Source organism: Castanea sativa, chromosome 6 (assembly GCF_040712315.1).
Source record: "Castanea sativa cultivar Marrone di Chiusa Pesio chromosome 6, ASM4071231v1".
Taxonomy (NCBI): domain Eukaryota; kingdom Viridiplantae; phylum Streptophyta; class Magnoliopsida; order Fagales; family Fagaceae; genus Castanea; species Castanea sativa.
The window spans coordinates 43,196,886-43,216,984 of record NC_134018.1 but is presented as its reverse complement, the minus strand read 5'-3'; positions in this window follow the sequence as shown (position 1 = coordinate 43,216,984).

Here is a 20,099-nt window from a genome sequence, read left to right as displayed (position 1 = left end):
TTACTGAAATGTGGGGTTAGGGCTTTAAAAATCAGATTGGACAGGTCGGTTCAATTAAGAATCAGGCATAATTTGGTCCAGTAAAAACCTTAAAAATCAGTCAAAAATATTAGGGAAAATAGGTCAAAACTAGTAAAAATGGGGAATTGGTGTCTTTTTGGTTCTTTGAATGTACTGACTTTTAAAACCATAGTTACATGGTTCTATCAGTTTTTGGAGCTAAAGTTTTCCTTTCTTTCGTTGATAAAAAAGTTTCGCTTTAAAATAATTTGGAGAATGAAGTTATCTTAATGTGAAGATTAAAGAGATCATATATGTGTGGTTTTTGAAAAAAAAAATTATATTTCCAAGCTAGTTTTGAGGAAACTTACTCCAACTTATTACGTAGCAGTTAAAAAGATCATTCTCATATGACATTTTTTTAACTAGTCATGTAATTTATTTGAGTAACATATATGGATAGTCTTTTAAATCATCACTTAGCAAAACATTGTACATAATTTTAACTTTATAACTTTTTTAAAGAGTTATGTAACTTGTTTAAGTAATACATATTAATAGGTTTATAAATCTTCAAGTACATAGTAGAAAATATAATTTCAAATTAATTTAGAGTTAAATTTTATATTTTTATTAAAAATAAATCATGTTTCTTTTTTTATTAACATAATTGTTTGAACTTTCTGTTTTGTGTAAATATACTTCATCCTCTCAAATATCTAACAAAAGTTATAGGTTTTACAGCACGATTAAAATGACCCCATTTTTAACACGAATTGGATCTACCTCACCCGTTTGCTGAGTCTATGATGATGATGATCATGATCATGATCATGATCATGCTTTTTCCATAAGAGAGAGATGCTGCGTCCACTTACGCTTTGAGTGGGGCAAACAATGACAGTCAGCGTCACTATCTCTGCCTACGTGTAACTTTTTGATCTTTCTTTTGGAGCAACGTGTGGGAATAATCAGTTTGACATTGATGAGTTGACTCGGTAACGAGTTAAAGCAACTCAAATTCTTTTAAATAGTCCATTATTTTATTGAATTAAATAGTTTATATCCTTGCTTTTTTCTTTTCTTTTTTGAAAGGTCTATACCCTTGCTTTTGAAGCAAGTTGAGCTTTGATAGCGATTTTGACGGTCTGGGGTTTGGACAGTGACACTGCTTATGAGGTTTGATATCACAGATACGAGTTAATATCTATTGAATTAAGTTGGGTATATGTCAATTCTTGCAATAGAGAAAAACTTAGAAACACCTATTGTATTTTTAAGTTTTTCAATTAAATTTATAGACAAGACTTAGATACATTATTTAAGTAGTGTTTTTTAAATTCCTCTCTTAAAATTATGTCATATGGAGTTTTTCTCATAAAATAGAAGTATATTTTTTAGTTAAGTAGTTACATGACTGAATTTTAAGATTGGAACTTAAAGAACAGCATCTAAGGTACTATACTTAAATTTTATCCTAAATTTATATATAATTCCATAAACGGAGTTGTGGTTAAATTCAAATGAATGGATTTGTGAACTGATATAGCTCAATCATGTATTCAAATTTAATTAAAGTTTCAATACCACACACTTGTACATGCTTGATGTGTGTGGTTAGGAATTTGGCTACATATATGGCATCTTGTGTCAACGATGAATGGAATTTTTGCTATTATATTTTGTGGATCTAGAGCTAACTAGAAGTAGCTTAAGAAGGCAAACTACCTTGGAATATAAGTTATAAGAGAGAGTGACTTGATTGTATGACGATTGACAAAGGAAAAGTGAAAAAAAAAAAAAAAATTGAACAAATAAGTGAAGCAAGGTATAAGTTCGAAAGGCAAGTATAAAGAAAGAAATAGTATATTAGCATGTGAGCCCAGCACAACATCATATTCCAAATTCCAACCAAAACCAAAACATTCGTATCAAAACTTATCAAAAGGTGTCCAAATCAACCGAGTTAACAAGTTGTGAATCGGTCGAGTCTGAGAGAGAGAGAGAGAGGGGGACGTTTCAATTTGTAAAGGTTGAGAGTGACAAGGAGAGAATTAACCCCACAACCACCACCACACACATATCATTCATCATCATATATATTGGAGTGTATGAAAGCATTTTTTGTTGAGGTTGAATCATCTTTGAGAACGTAGGGCCCCACCCATGAAGAAGGGTTTTTACTCTCTTTCTTCCTTCTTTCTCAGTCCTCTCCTATCCCCTATTCATCAAAACTCTGAGAGCGAGAGAGAGAGAGTAAAAGGTGTTTGATTTGATGTGTTTTTTTGTTCCTACCTTCTCTGTTCGCTTTTGCCAACCTTTTCAGCTACTTTTTCCCCCAAAATACCAAACAAAAGTTTCCCTTAGATATGACCTATTCAAGCTACACCCTCCCCCTTCTCTTTCCTTCTCTTTTCCCTTCCACGCGGTTGACTCAACGAGTCAAATACAAGATTTATTTTATATGCATACAAGAGTTTTAACATCAACACGATTAGTGGCCTTGTAGCTGGAGCTTGGGCTAACAAACCGTTTTGGGTTCGAGTTACCTTTCTCCCATTATTAGTAACATGTTAATGCTCGTTGTAATTCATCAAAATGAGTTCTTAGTTCGAGAACATTAACGTGTGTACAAGCATTAAAAATATGGAAGTTGAGCAAAGGAACCAAACTGTCCAAGTCCAACGGCTCATCTAAAATTACAGAATGAATAGTTTGATAACTTGCCAACATATATCCACTTTCTTGTTGGTTTCCGGATGATAATTAATAAGGAAGTAGTAACGTATCATTAATCAAATTATAACCATTTTGTATGAAGTTTGAGAATAAAAAATGAAACATTTCTTGGATGAATATAATCAGTTGCAAAACACTTATTTATTATTATCTATATATCTATAAATATATATATATATATATATATAATAATAGGTAAACCTGAAAGAAAATTCAATTAGATTTTAAACTAGAATTTAATTGGAGTTTAATTTTGCACCCCGTGTCTCATCTAATATAAGTTTTTAAATTTTTGTACCATATGAGTTAATTCAATGTAAAAATTAGATTTCAATTAGAGTTTAATTTTGTGACATGTGTCCCATTTAATCTAATTTTTTTAATTTTTGTGTCAAATGAGTTGATTTAGTGTAAAAAATGATGAATCCAATATAAGTAAACAATTCAAATTATATTTTTGAATGATTTTATATTTATGAACCTTTTTTTATAGAACTAAAAACAATTAAAATTTATAAGTTATCTATATATATATATATATATATATATATATATATATATATATATATATATATATATATATATATATATGTCCCATCTAATTGAAATTCTTTAATTTTTATGCCAAATAAGTTAATTTAGTGTAGAAAACGAGGAATCTAATATAAATAAATCATAAAAAACATAATCATATATCTAACTCTATATATAAAATTAGAGGAAGAGAGAGTTTGAATGATTTTATATTCACGAGTCTTTTTTTGTATAATTAAAAGCTATTCAAATTTATAAGTCATATATATACACACACACACACACACACACACACACACACACACACACACACACATATATATATATATATATATATATTAATAGGTAAATTTTAAAGAAAATCTAATTAGATATTACAATTGAGGTCCAATTTTGCGCCATGTATCCTAAATTATTTATTTTTAGAGAGTGTTTTATTTCTTAATTTTGGAATTGAATGTAGGACTATATCATAAATATCAATTCAAGTGAGTTATTGTGTACAAAAACCAAAGAGACTAGAATTAATGAACATAAAAATATTTTAAAAAAAAATATAAGAATGACTATCAATAATATTTGAATTATATATGTAAGAATTATATTATTCATCTTAATGTGTATCTTTTAAGTATATCCATGCATATGCATGGGATTACAAGCTAGTATATAATAATAGGTAAAGCAAAGAGAAAATCTAATTAAGTTTCAAACTGGAATTTAATTAGAGTCTAATTTTGCGTCATGTGTCTCGTCTAATTTAAATTTTAAAATTTTGTACAAAGTGAGTTAATTTAGTGTTAAAATTGAATTTTAATTAGAGTTTAATATTGCGTCATGTGTCCCATCTAATCTAAATTTTTAAATTTTTGTGCCAAATTAGTTAATTTAGTGTAGAAAACGATGAGTCCAATATCATAAACCATTAAAAACATAATCATATAACAAAACAAAACAAAAAAAACTCAAATGTATAAGTCATCTATATATACATATATATATATATATATATATATATATTAATAGGTAAAGCTTAGAGAAAATTTAATTAGAATTTGAAATTATAATCCAATTTTGCGTCATGTATCTAAATTTATGTGGGAACTGCACTATAATTATCCACTTAAGCTTGTGCCATGTGTCTACTTAAGTTTTTTTTATTTTTGTGTAAAGTGAGTTAATGAGTGCAAAATACTATGAATCTAATATTAATAAACTATAAAATTAAAAAAAAAAAAAACAATCACATATACTCAATAAAAATCACCGCATGTTTCTCAAAAAATAAATAAAATAAAAATCACCACATAAAAAAAAAATCACTACACGTTCTATCTTATTAAAAATTAGAAAAAAAATGATTATAAGTAGTATTAAATTTAAATAATAATTTTAATATGTAACTACTTATGTTTACTTTAAAATAATAATTTGACTAATTCTCTATATTTTATAATAAAAGTTGTGATTAATTTTAAATATATCTATATGTATGCATGAATGCATGTGTTACATACTTTTGAGGTTTAAAAAAAATCATGATAAAAGGCCCAAAGAAATGGCACATTGAACCAACCCGTGGGAAGTAAAAATTGAAGAACAAAGGTTTGGGCTTCCAAAAAAGTAGAAGGATGCTAGAGCCGATGGACTTGAGGCCCAGGATCCGTGAAGAGGCAAGATTTAGAGTCCATAAAACAAAGGGAGAAAAGTAAAGAAGTCAGCCTGCCAGAATCAGATAACCCAAAGAAAGCCAGGTAAAAGGGGCTGGGCCAGGATCCCGGAGACTACCTGGGACCTCTGGGGTGTGCAGCACGATTAAAGTGGGATTAAGACAGCTCAAAGGAAGATCAAAAGGCACCAAGAACGAAAGGCAAATGGGTCCTTCTTAAGCATTCAGTGATGCAACACAAAGTCAGAGGGCTTGGAGAGCAACGACTCAAGAGCAAGAGTTTAGTACCTCGGGGAACCAAAAAAAGAGACTCATGAAAGGAAATAGTTGGGGAAACCTTCGACTTGGTAGAGAATGACTTGACTAATTGGGAAAGATGACAAAAGGAGAGGAGCGGCTAAAAGGGGAGCTAAGCCTGAAAAGAGAAGATAGAGAAAACTTGGAGGGAGCAAAATTAAAGGTCAGCTCACCCAAAGAGACCTCAGAATGGAAGCTCAGCAAGGCACTTTTGAAGGAAAAACACCAAAAGAAGAGAGGTATGGGCAACAAGGAAAGAATCAGTCATCAAAAAGGCTGAAATAAACAGGGGCTCTGGTACCCAGGGAGCCAAGGGGGAGAATCAGTGGTACCCCAGAACCCTAAAGTGACATTATAAAAAGGAGAAGCAGTCAATGTTGAAAGTCAGTCAGCAATAGTAAAAATCATATAGAATCATTGAGAAAACTCTGTAAAACTCAAAGAAAGTAGGAAAATATCTCCCGGTAACCCAGAAACAGCCACTATAGTACATACTTGGATTCAAAAGGATTCAAACTTTGCAAGTCTTAGAAGCTTAGATAGTCATCTGAGTCTATAATTTTTTAGCTTATTTGGACCTTGTATTACGTCTTAGTGAGCACATTGTAATCCATAATTAAGAAAACTAATGAAGTATTTCTTATTGATCTGAGGATCCAAAACAATTATTTTGTGTTTTCTTTATTACATTTGTCTTCTTTTGCTATTTTATTATTGATCAATACATATATTCTCGCTTGCTAGTGTATACGTTTTGCAAAAGTCTTGCCCTGTGCACCACTTGGTTTGTAAATAGCCCATTTAGTTGCAGTAGACTAAGCCCAATCCCTTCAAACTACAACTAGAAGGTCTGGGGTCTTTGTTTAAGCTTGGGCCTGGATACCGTCCGAAAACTGACCTTCACACATACTTTAAAAAAAATTAATTTGACTAATTATTTATATTTTTATAATAAAAATTTTGTTTAATTTTAAATGCATTCATGCGTTTACATGGAGTTATATGTTAATTATTATAATAAAAGGGTCTAATTTATTCTAGTTTTATAAAATATTTTAGAGATAATAGCTTATTTGAATAATAATCTATATTGACAATTCAAATTTTACAAAATAAAAGTCACAATAAGTTGATTTGGATATATATATATATGAATGTGGAATTAATGAATATTACTATTCTAATTGTGTATTTCACAACAATATCATTATCATAAATATTTTGTAGGGGTGACAGACCCAGTAGCATTGGGTTGTGGGCCTTGTCCGAGGACGTCTAATAGTCCAAAGACGAATAAACGTCATCACGGAAGTCCACATTAGTGAATAAAGAAAGGGGTCTGGTCATGAGGGTTTAGGAATAAGGTACAAGGACAAACGACACCTCGGCTAATCAAAGCAGAGGTCAAAATGTGTGATCTGCCATCAAGGGCAACACTCTGGGGGCTTCTATTGATAAGGATAAACATCAAGAAAGCATGGGATAAAGGAAAGCTAAGAAATATCTAAGAGAAAGCTGCTACCACCACATTGAATGCTCTGCAGCTAACTCTCTGGCTGCAATAATATGAAGGTGATACCTGAACAGTAATATTCAGCCTTACAGCTTCTCCTAGAGACTTCAGGAAGGTGCTGATGGGATAAGGATCAAGGCCAACAACTTGACCTACACGAGGAAGGTGGAGATGGAAAAGAAAGAATGGAATATAAGGTAGAGAAACACCATTTTAGAGGATCTATTTGAGAATGGAGAGAAAAAACACTGAAGCAATAAGAACTGGACTTGTAACCAAATTCTAAAGATAGATATATATATATATATATATATATATATATATATACACTGAGGACAATTTTCTTTGGGTAAAACCAGCTTATTCTTATTTTCTTGTCATCTGGACCCATCATAATTATTGTCCAACTTATTAGAGCCTAGTTTTCTACTCCACTCTCTACAAATTCATTGTATTGGGCTCTTTGGACCTAAATCTTTTTACCTTTTGGGCTTAGGAACCAAACCACATCTTTACATCTTTCATTAACAAATTTTAATAAACCTTAGGATCACTTTTGTTGTTATCTATATATTCTTTAAAAAAAATAAATAGTACTTGTTAAAAAAATGTGAATATGATATTTGTAATTATACTATTGTAATTAATTTGTTCTATATCTGTAAATTGATAAGTTAAATATAATGGTATGATATGAAATTATTTATTAGCTATTAACTATTAGGTTTTGAAAGAGTCTTCTCAACAAAAAAAAAAAAGTTTGAAAGAGATCTGGAAAATAAAATTGAAATAGAGATAAATGTAAAAAATAAAAAAATAATAAAAAAAGTTATACAATATGAATACATAATAAAATATCTTCATTAAACACTTCTTCTTCTTTTTTTGCCACAGTAAGAATCTTACTGTGGGAAATTACTACCAAACAAGAAAGGGAGGTCAAAAGTAAAAAATTATTATTATTATTATTGAGATGATGATGAGAGAATAAAACCAAACAAAAAACTTCGCAAAAAAATTTTAAGTTTAATTTAAAAAGAAAAAACTTAGGAAGAGAATAGAGAAATTGTAAAGTTGGGGGATGGTCCCCTGGCCTCCCTCCGCCATTGAATATAATGATAATGTTTCTCTAACCTTTTATGTGTCAGTTTAGCAATTCTTCATACTTTATGGAATATGTGATTAAGCATATTTACACATATATACAATAGAAGTTGTCCATTTTCTTCTTCAATTTCCTCCTGTCATGGGTTCAATTCCAAGACATTCCCTCAAATAAGAATAAATAATAATAAGTGTGTTATTGCACTGACTAATCACTTCATAGTAAAATTATTTGTTTGAGTTCACCATTTTGCATATTAATATATTATGCATACATATAAAATTGCCCATAAAATGGTGTTTTTCCTAAGTTAAGATACTGCCCTATTTATATATCTTTCTTATTGGAAGGTTTGAATCCTAAACATTTTGACAGACTCTATCTTTCCTTTTTCCTTTTGATAGAAATGAGATAATATGTAAACTAAATATATGAGTTATTATAAGTACTTACAAAACTAGTTAAAAACATGTTAGGTAATCAAAATTTAACAAAGGCCTTAGTTGCATATTGAAGTTATGCCATGGGTAACAAAAGGCAAGTTCTGTGTTCATCCAAACTTTGTTAGAAAGTAAGCTATTTGATTTCTTTCATAGTAAACTATCGAATTCATTAGAGATATGCAGTCTCCAACAATGATAGCATAAAAGCTATGCGCAGTGATGTTGCTTGTTTGAAAATATAAAACCAATTTAATTAGCATCAAGTTTGACTATGAGATAGGTGAATCCAAATGATACAGCAAGAATTGAATGCCATCTTTAACGACTCATAACTCAGCCAAAACACTAGTTGCCTAGCCTGACCAGTAGACGTGGATATCACACAAGATGGCTTCTAATATTAAGCCCCACAACGTGCTTTCTCAGGATTATCTAAGGAAGAAGCCTATTAGTGGTTAGCTTAAACCAGCGCTCAACTTTACAATCTCTCTCTCTCTCTCATAAAGGAATGCGTGTAGAGAAAGGAATGCTACATATATTAGTGCCGACAAATGAAAAAAGAAAGAGTCAGGAAAGAATATCGTACATCTCCCAAACTGCTCCAAAAGTTTTTTTTTTCTTTTTTTCTTTTAATTTTTTATGAAGAAGAATGTAGTTTTCTCTTTATGTGGCTCTAACTTACAGGAAATATATAGCATAAAAATGGTCTATCTCTTGTTTATTTAATCTTTTGGCAGAGTAACACAACTATATATATGACTCACAATAGCTTGGTTGGTTGGTTAGGTTAATTAACTAGGTCAAGAATAAAGACATAGTTCGGAGCTAGCAGATACATTAATATTGAGCAAGAAGAAACCATTATCATCAAAAGAAAAGGTACGTGTGAGGGTCTCTGTCCGCATATTGTAGGGCATAAGGGGAAGAGAGATATTCACCCTCATACATAAAGCCAGAAAGCTAAAAACTAGAAGGGTTCTATATGCCTTATAGCACTGTCATTTTCGCATATATGTATTGCTGCCCACTCAACGGCCAAAGAGACGTGCTTTCTTTGTCCCACCAAAATAAAAATCTAAATAAATTTGTGAAAAAAAAAATTGTGATAGAGAAAGTGAAAAGGAAGAATCTGGGATTGTAAGATTTCTCATGCTCATGGTTTTGGAATCTTCACCTTTTTTTTTTCTTCCCTGCTATAAATTGTGCATTATAAGCTCGAAATTGACTTGGCATTAGTATTCGATTTTGGTGCTACGTACTCATTCACCACTTAGCCTTTTCAGCCAATGAACAGGCTTAAAAGTGTTCAACTATAGCTTACTGTTGAAGTCTATGGAGACTGGAAAGTTTATACCAAAAAGACAAAAATGGTTCAATTATTAACCTGGTTGAGAGTTGAGACAAGTTTCTGGATGAAAAAGAAATGGGGGAGGACCCGGGACCGTATATTTGGCTTGTTACTTAAGATGCTTTATTATTAGGTAATATATAGCTTGTAAAACTAAATAACAGTACCAAAATTTAAACAAAGAAAAAAAAATTGGCAAAAAATTTAACTTTGTTGTCTCTAAATAATTGTATAATAGTCGAATGATATTTATAAATTATTGTACATATTTATCAAAGAAATAAATATCCAAATAGAAAAATTTGTAAAAAAAACATGCAATATAGATAAAGTATAATATTTTTAAAAATACCAAACATAATTTAATTGAAGTTTTGTTTAGTATTTTTGCTGCTTTATTATAATATAAAATTAACTGAATTAAAAGTGGCTGTTTTAACAAATATGCAACAAAGGAAAATAAATTAAAAATATTTATATTATAATAATGATGTTGAAAAATGTGAGCTTTTCAAAACTTAAATGGGAGTATAAAAAAGAGTTAGCTAAAAAGTTGAAAGGTTTTTATTTTGGATATGGATTTGTGGGTTTTAAAATGGTTGGCATATAATTTTTGGCAGATTAAATGTTGTTGGTGTCTTGGGAGCCAATAATTCACTCAAAACCATAGTTTGAGCATGCAGTAAGTCATACTTTGCAGATGCTAATGCCATGACGCCAGAAGAATTAGTAACCTATAGTTGTTGATCTCTATGGAAAGCAATATAAAATGTGGGCAAACGGGGGGAGAAAATTAATGCAAAAGGTTGGTTTGTTAGGGGACCAACGACTATACCAGTTTCCTGTTTGATGGGGCATCACTAAAAATTGATTTAATCTGATATTTCTGTGAAGAAAAAATATATTCAACATCACTCTCACTTCGCTGTTGAATACTCCTTTGCACCATTTTTTGAATAAACTTTTCCTATAAAGAGTGATGGGATTTGACTTCATTTTCTTTATGGGCCATCTCTTAATGCGCATGAGTTTTATATTCCCTTTTAAAAAAAAAAAAAAAAAATTCTGCACAAATTTATAACTCTACTCTCCTAGTGGGTATTCTCCACCAAGATATGATTACATTGGGACCAATATTTTCGCATCATTCGCATATTAGTAAGATTTAAAGCGAAAGACAAACCGCAAGATCGTTTGCATGTATTGGCTATTTGAAGCTACCAAGGGTTATTGTAAGTGGGATTAGCTTTTCATTCTCTCCAATCTTTGCTACATGATTCATGTTATGTTTAAATGCTCGTTAAAACCAAAACCGAGAAGCATCATCTTTACTCGTTATCTTGTCCAATCGGGTCATATTTAAGATGTTCAAGGCATTGCCATGCGCATCCACCCAAACCTGATGAATCTAATTCAACAAGATATCTCAAGTTGGTTTTTCAAGGATTGATGAGTTGAATTGGGTTTAAATTTTCAACTCAAATAACTCGAATCAACTCACTTTATTAATAATTTTGAACATATGCATTTTAAATTTATTAGTTTGATTTATTTTGAATTTTGATATTTAGTTGATATTTGTTAGTTTTATTTATTTTGAGATTTAGTTTTGTCCCAAGTTGAAATATTAGGTTTAATTTGTGTAAATTGCAATCATTTATATATTGAGTGATGCACCTACATAGTTGAATGAAACCCGAATTGTTTTATTAGGCTTGATAAAATTACACCAACTGGACAACCTAATCTAATCCTAGTCTTTACTTTTTAGAGTTTAAAGTTTAAACTAATTAGGTTTAAAGTGGGGATTTCTCAATATAAGGAGGTCAAGTTGGATTGAAAATTATCTCAAATCTAACCCAACCTGGTTCGTGCACATCTCTACAAGTTTGAGCTCATTCAATAATGCAAACAATTCTTACCATGATTACAGTATATATTTTGTATGAAAAAGAGATTAATCTTGTGAGAAAAAATGGAGGTCCTATAATTTTCAACAGGAAAGTATGGCTCAAAGGTTCATGAGGGCTTCCAAAGGAGCTCCAACCCTACAAAAAAGTGCCATGTATAACAGTATAAGTAGTGCTTATTCGCATAGATTGTTATTAGAATTTTGTTAATGGGAGGAACATACGATCCGCTGGTTAAGCCTTTTCGTGGCAAAATATTCACCAAAACTTTGAGTACATACAAGTGTTGCGCTTGTGCATAGAGCATAGATGCCAATGCTTTTGTTCACAAGGCAACTTAAAAGGATTGTGGAAAAAAATAAATTCCTTTTCGAAGAGGAATTCAAATACTAAACTTAGAAGCAAAAAGAAACATTCAAAAAGGTGGAAGGTCACAATATGTTGGGACCAACATCCATAATATAATCAAAAGGAAATTTCTTCGGTAAGAAAATTCGGCTTGTAAGTTCTAGTCGAAGTGACCTTGAATATATTCAACATCCCTCTCACTTTACAATTGAAATAGCTTAGCAATTACCACCGTCACTTTACATGCTTGTCGCATAAAGGGTGATAAGATATGACTTCACTCTTTCATTTCTTTATTTCTCTTTTGTAGTGTTAAAATTCTGCTAAAAATATTTTCTTTGAAGATGTTATAGTTGTTGATGCATGACATACATTGTTAAATTTTACCGATTTTTACAAAAATTTAAGATGAACTCTCCCTCACATGTGGACTCAAACTATTTTTTATTAGGTGAGGTCTAATATGTGAAATTTTAAATATGCTCTGATACTATGTTAAATTACTGATTTTCAAAAAAAAAAAAAAAATGCTTGAGTTGATGAGAAATGGTAAATTTAGTCATTTAACTACATAATTCTAACATACATCATATTGATGCACATATGTTATGATAGAAAAACAACAACAGAAAAGTCTCAATGGTTCCTTTTTTTTCCTTTTAGTTACAAGTAGATTTGATGCATAAGCAAATCATTTTTTCTAGGTTTGATATGCGTCCAGAGTTTTAGTGCATTGAACGCACGAAGTGCATCAAAAAGTAGTCAGGCTTATCAGTCATTAAAGCACTAGATGGAAACCTTACCTATTCTTTCTTTGTTGAAGTTTGGTGCGAATACCTTAGGTCAGGTGATTATCCATTGATGGATGCAGTATTAGTGACGAGACTAGACACTAATTTCTGCACCAAGAAGAAGCTAATAGCAATACCAAAGAGAAAGACATGACACCAATATATTGATAATTTTCACAATACCATACACAGGGAACCCCACTTGCCAAAAATAAGAGACCCTCAAATCACACCTAAAATAATTTACACAAGGATCGAGCCTATCCACCAATGCCCACCCTACACATAACTATGGAAGAACCTCCCCACTAGTATCTTCTTTTCCATATTTGGTACACACATATATATATCTTACTATTATTTTGTCCCCACCCATATACTTTCCATTGTTTCAATCACTAAAGTCAAGCAACATTAAATAATATCTTAAGGAAAAAAAAAAAGAGGAAGGAAAGGAAAGGAAAATGCAATTATGTCAGTTTTGTGTGGGGATTCCTATTCCCTAGTAGAAGATGCGTATGACCATGGGCAAGCATAGAAGGTGATCCTTGAACTGTGGAAAAAGTTTTTCTTTTCCACGTAAAGAAACAATTATAGAGAGGTGGAAAAGAGAAAAGTGAAAACATTGAAGAGATATTGGGGTGGGTGGGTGGGTGGCTAAGTGGGCTACTTGGTACTGCCCTTGGATTTTACCATAAATAGGAACTTATGTTTTGTGCTAGTGGGGAACCTAGTTCTCTCCTTCCATTAGTCACCTGACTTTGACAATTCTCTAAAAGAATCCCATTGGTATAGAGAAAAATAAATAAATAATGGCCGTCTTGTTGTGCTGTGGGGGTGGCCATTGATTCAATTTCACATCATGTTTGAAAAGACAAAACACCAAAAATGTTAAGACAAATGCTTTCTCCGCCACATTTCTACCGCAAATTTTAAGTGATAAGTTGTTATTGATTGTTATGGGTGAAAAAAATGATAACTTACTACTTATAATTTATGGTAAAATAATTGTAAAAATATTACGAACGTGGCACTTTTTAATATTAAAAGAACCTAAGCAAGAGAAATATACTGCACCAAGCAACAAGTACTTTTTACTATAAAATAAGAGAGAATTTGGTTCATTATGATGTGCCTTTAATACGATGCATATTACAATGATATAACATTAAAATTTTCGGTTTATTTTATTTTTCTAATATTACTATAATTTAAAATTACAAAATATATCATGCCATATTAATCTCACACTTCTTAAATAAGGCAATGTTTTATTCTTACCTTAAGACTACAGCAACATAATATTACTGATTCATTGAACACCAGCCCAAGCTTCAATTGGGTTTACTCTTAGAATATGTACTCTAAGCCTACTTTCAGTAGCACCGTTAAACTCACAGATCTGATCCATTTCGGGCCAAGACCCCTGAGGTGTTAGAGCCTTGAATTTGGGCCGTCGCTCGATAAACCCAATATGGATTTAACTCCTTGACATGGTGGAGGCCTAAAGTAATGGGCTCAGCTCATAGCTGCCTAGTTTTTTTAGACCACCGTTGCTCGGTAAAAATTTAAGAAAAAGACATTTAATTCCTACAATTTAAGGAAGGTATAATTCCCTTTTAAAAAATACCCTATAATTTAAGAGGCTTTCAATTCAAACTCTCTAATTCTGTTAATTATAAATTAAACCCTAAACTTTTAAATATGTTTAATTTAACCATTTCATCTCTCCCTCTCCGTCATTCACCATAAAAAAGCCTTACGTTATGTTTAGTAACAGTTTTTATTTTTTATTTTCAAAAACTTGTTTTTGAGAATATAAAGAAAAAAATATTTTCTTATATTTTTTAAATAAAAATTAGTTGAAATTAAATAGATGATTTTTTGAAAAAAAAAATAGAAAATACTTAAATATGTTGTTACTAGGATTTGAACTATAATGCTAACTCATTAAATAAATACTTGTTTTCATTGACTTTTGAAAATTAGAAACTGGAAAAAAAAAAAAAAAAACATTTTACATGTTTCCAATTTCCTTCGCAATTTGAGTTTTGGGAATAATTTTTGTTTTTTGTTCATTTTGGGTTGTCAAATAAGTTTTCTAGTCTCAAAAATAAATAAAAAAATTATTTTTGAAAACAGAAAATAAGTGGAAAAAACAGTTACCAAACATATCCTTAAAATTTGAATTGAAACATATTTAAAAGTTTGGGGTTTAATTTGCAACTTTACAAGTTATTAAATCTGTTTATATTTAAACCATTTCATCTCTCTCTCTCTCTCTCTCTCTCTCTCCCTCTCTCTCTCTCTGTGATTTAGGACTTATATTGAAACAAGTTTAAAAGTTGAGGATCTAATTTACAACTTACAAAACTATAGAATTTAAACTTGAAAATTTTCATAAATTATAGGTTTTAAATGCAATTTCCCCAAAACTATATAGAACAAATGATTAACCATCTTTTCATGCCAGGCTTGCCAGCATTTGTTGCCCCCAGTTGTCAAAAAGCTAGCTAGCAAGTAGCCCATAATTCAGTGCTACTTTTGAACGGGCCATGGGATGGTGACTAGGGCCACTTGGGCTTTATTAGCTATGTTACGCATAATGGGTCACCTTTTTTAAGAGATGAAGAGCCGAGTCCACTTTTAGAAAACTACTCAATTTCCTTTGTTACTGCCTATTAGACTTAGCCCAAGCCATAATTATAATTAATTATAGCCAATCTTCTGGCTAATGAGTCTTTTTTTTTTTCATTTTCTTATAAAATATAATTTTCGTATTAAAAAATTCCTGTTTTTTCTCTCTCACTGCAAATGTCCTTGGGTTATAATGGTTGTAGCATGCTCATTAAAAAATGGCATCAGAGAAGTAAATAATAGAGAGAATCTAATAAATCTACACCTACATGTGCAATAAATAATATACATCTCAAAACCAATGCCATATAATAGCTTTTATTGACTGACTTCCATTATTTATCAAGGAAGAAATGTTTTATCATAAAGAGGAATGCTGCTATCTGTAAGAAATATAGGTTATATTGAATACCTTCCATTATTTGGCTCATCAATCACTTTGTACACTTTCAGTATCAGGGTTCAAGACTGGAGCTAAAATTAGGAGACAAGAGAATAACCAATATAAAATGGTTCACATAAAAAGAGAATTTCATGAACTGTATCAAATATCCAACATTTCAACAAATTGTGACAAATTGTGTGATGTTAGAAGAACTTTATTCAATTATCATTTTTTTGTGTTTCTTTTAAATTAGTCTTACTTATCGTTATACAAATTAATCTCTCTCTCATCTTGTTTTAAGCTAAATTACAAATTAATCCATTTAACTTTGACATGTTTTCAATTTAACCTATATAGTATTTTAACTTCCATTTGTTCCAACTTTGTCATTTTGTCCAATTCACACCCACCAAAATGGATTGATTGAAAAAGTTTTAAAAAAAAAATACTAAAACTAATGACAAAATTAGACAGAATGACTAAATTGAAAACAAATTAAAGTTAATGGATTAGAATTTTCAAAAATGCATTTTTTTTAGAATACTAGGTATTTTTTAACACGCACACGGGGAGAAGGTTTCTTTTAAAGAAACTTACAATGTTGTATATCCAAAATGACCTAACTATTGAATACACAACATAGACTTTAAACCTCTTTAACTCACACTCATTTTTCATTGTGGAATTAACCCACTATTTTTTCTTTTGAGAATATTCATAAATGCATTTTAAATAACCACATTGAAAAATATCAAAGTTATGGACCTTATGGTATAATTTGTAATTTAGCTTTCATATTATTTTTTTAGTTTAGTTAGAAACTGTTGTAAATTGTACTGTTTTTTTGCCAAACTATGTCAATAGTTTTGCAATCTAAACGCTCTTCATTCTTTTTGTTCTCCAGAGAGAAGAAAAAAAAAAAAAAAAACGCTCAAAATCAATGCATTAATTTACTGCAGATTGAGTATCTATCACTACCTAATCTAAGTTCTAGAATTTGTTATTAGTCTTCCACGAGTCATTTTCATTATGAATGGAAATTGGAACACATCAACTTTGTTTAGTTTTCCATGTCCATTTTCGAAGATGCTTCAAGATATGGGAATCTTAGTTAAGATGCCTCTGGCTTTATAATATAAAATGGTGATCACTGATTAGTATAAACTGGGAATTTTATTGCTATAAGCCCACTGAATTTGGAAATAAAAATATATATTTAGATTGAAGGAAAAAAAAAAAAAAAGAAGAAGGATAAACTACACAAAATCTCATGTGCTTTCCACAATATAAGGCACCCGTTAAGTTTTTAAGTGCAATACTTAATAATACTCTTTAGTATTGTTCCATGTGTAAACGGTAAATTATGCAACGCTTAACTTCCTGTTGTTTTTGAATGTAACACAAAACTTCTATGTAGTATTGTTTGGTGTTCACAAATTTTAGCGGGTGTGAGTGTGACACAATTAACAATTTACATGTAAAACAATACCCTAAGAGATTATTGCACTCAAAATTAAAGAGACATCCGTATTTTACAGAGAAATCACATGGGAGTTTAGTACGCTCTCAAAAGAATGATAAGAATAACGCAAAAAATGGCTCTACTACGTACCTTGACTCATTGTGTCAAAGACAAACACCACTTTCGAGGAAATGAACAAGCTTATACAAACAAACAAGACTTTACGGAATTTAAAAACTTGTTAGAAACGTAAGGGCCTCGTATGGGGTCTAAAATTTGCCTTGAGGCATCCTTTGAATGAATCCATATATGGCACTGCTGTAGCCTGTAGTGCACTGTGTTTCTTTTCCAATTTAACATTTAATATATTCTTTTCTTAAGAAAAAAAATAATATTCTAATTAGACTAATTAATAATACAACCATGCATATTCCTATATATATATATATATATATATATATATATATATATATATATATATATATACACACTATATTTAACAATTAACATAATCTAATTGGATTAGTTCATTACAACATCCAAAAAATAATTAAAAGATAAGTTTGGTGGTGCTAAGAGGGTCCTAGTTTGGAGTCTTTGGACCAAACACCCCTTTAAAAATTAATTATTTGTTGATTTGATAGTTGAAACTGACCATTTGGTGAGTTATAAAATGAACCCTGAACCAATATATATTAGGCCTATTTTAATTATTGGTGATTTCCATTAAAGTTGCAGTCCATAGCAATTTAATTTAAACATAGTTGTTGAAAAAAAATGATAAATTTGTACGAGAAAGGCCATTATGGACTCAACCCCCTTTAAAATTAATAATTTGTTGAGTTGATATCTGATGCTGACCATTCTGTAACTTAATAAAATGAACCTATTTATGTTAGGTATATTTTCATTATTGGTGATTTAACTTAAAGTTGCAGACCATAGCAATTTAATTTGAGCATAGTTGATGAAAAAAAATAAAAATAAAAAGATGTAAGACAAAGGCGATTATCGACTCAAACCCCTTTAAAATTAATAATTTTTTTTTTTGAGAAACAAAATTAATAATTTGTTGAGTTGATAGATGATATGACCATTTTGTAAGTTAATAAAATGAACCCATTTATATTTAGGTATGTTTTCATTAATGGTGATATATATATATATTAATAAGTAAAATTGAGAGAAAATTCAATTAGGTTTTAAATTGGATTCTAATTGTTGTCTAATTTTGTGTTATGCGTCTTATTTAAGTTTTTTTTTTTTAAATTGTTCTAAGTGAGTTAATAAGGTGTAAAAGACAAAGGTTCTAATATAAATAAATTATTAAAAACTCAATAAACAAAAAAAGAAAGAGTAAACTCATGTGTATATTCAAAAGAAATTAAATTAAAAAATAAAAGAGAAAAAGTATAATTTGAATTTATATATGTATATAATTGTAATTTGTTTTAATTGTATCGGGCATGTGCACGGGTTATACACTAGTTAAAGTTAAAACTAAGAGAAAATTCAATTAAATTCTAAATTGGATTCTAGTTATTGTCTAATTTTGTACCATGGGTCTTATTTAAGTTTTTTTTTAAAAAAAATTCTGAGTTAATGTTATGCAAATAAAAAAAGTCTAATATAAATAGACAATTAAAAACCTAATAAAAAAGTAAACTTATGTGAGCATTAAAATATATATATTTATATATAAAGAATAAATCTCATGTATATATTAACGGTTTAAAAAAATATGCATTTGCTGAAGTTGTAGACTATAGCAAATTAAATTTGAACCAAGGTGTTGAAAAAGAAAAATGTTAAGAAAAAGGTGATTATGAATATGGAGTCACTAACGGGCAAATCATTTAAATTTGAAAATTGAAAACAACATTCCAACAAAAAGAGAAAACGATTGTAGTTAAAATAATAAGAGAGAGAGAGAGAAATGAAAAGGAAAAAAAAGTGATTAATCATGCTTTATCCCTGGTCACATGGAAAAGAAGCTAGAAAGTGAAAAAGCTGTGTGTGTCCACACACTGGTACAGAGGAACAACAATTATGATCTTCGGTGGGTTGTATTACCTATTTTCACGACCCCATGAAAAGTAGGTTGTACCATAGAAATAACAATTGCACCCCACACCAAAAATCTGACCAATAAATGAATAAAATCAATAAGGTGACCCTACATCAGAGCAACAGTTTATTCCCATTAACATTTTTTTTTATACTTAAATATGCTGTACTATATAGTTGACTATGACATTCATTCTTTTTCATTAATATACTTTTTTTTTTTTACCCTCTGGAGTGTACAATTTCTAATTTTTACTGACTGTTAAGTTATGAACACCAACCAAAAGGAAAGAACATGACAAAATTTTCTCTTATTATATAAATCTTAGGAAATGAAGTTTGTATCCAGCGCTTTTTTTGTATTGAACACGTTACTGTTTGAACACGTGTCTAATTTTGAACATATATCTACATGGTAGTGTGTTCAATATAAAAAAAAATACCGGAGACAAGCCCTATCCAATCTTAAGTAACTGGTCCTGCCATAACTTAAGATCTACTATTATATATAGTTTATTCCAAATGTCAAGAGGTGAGGATGTTCTTTGGAATATATGATTTCTAATTTTTACGCGTTATGAGCACCAACCAAAAGAACATGACAAAATCTTATCTTATTATATAAATCTGAAGTAGCAGGTCCTGTCCATAACTTAAAGTCTACTATTATATATTTTTAAGTTTAATCCAAATGTCAAGAGGTGAGGACGTGACTGTGCACATAAGAACATTCCAAACCACAATCTTTTACAAAACCAGAACATGTTAATCATCAAACTTTGGCTCTTTATGCTATTAAAAAAGAGGATTAGAGGAATATCTATAACGTAAGCTTAAGTATCTAAGTAAAA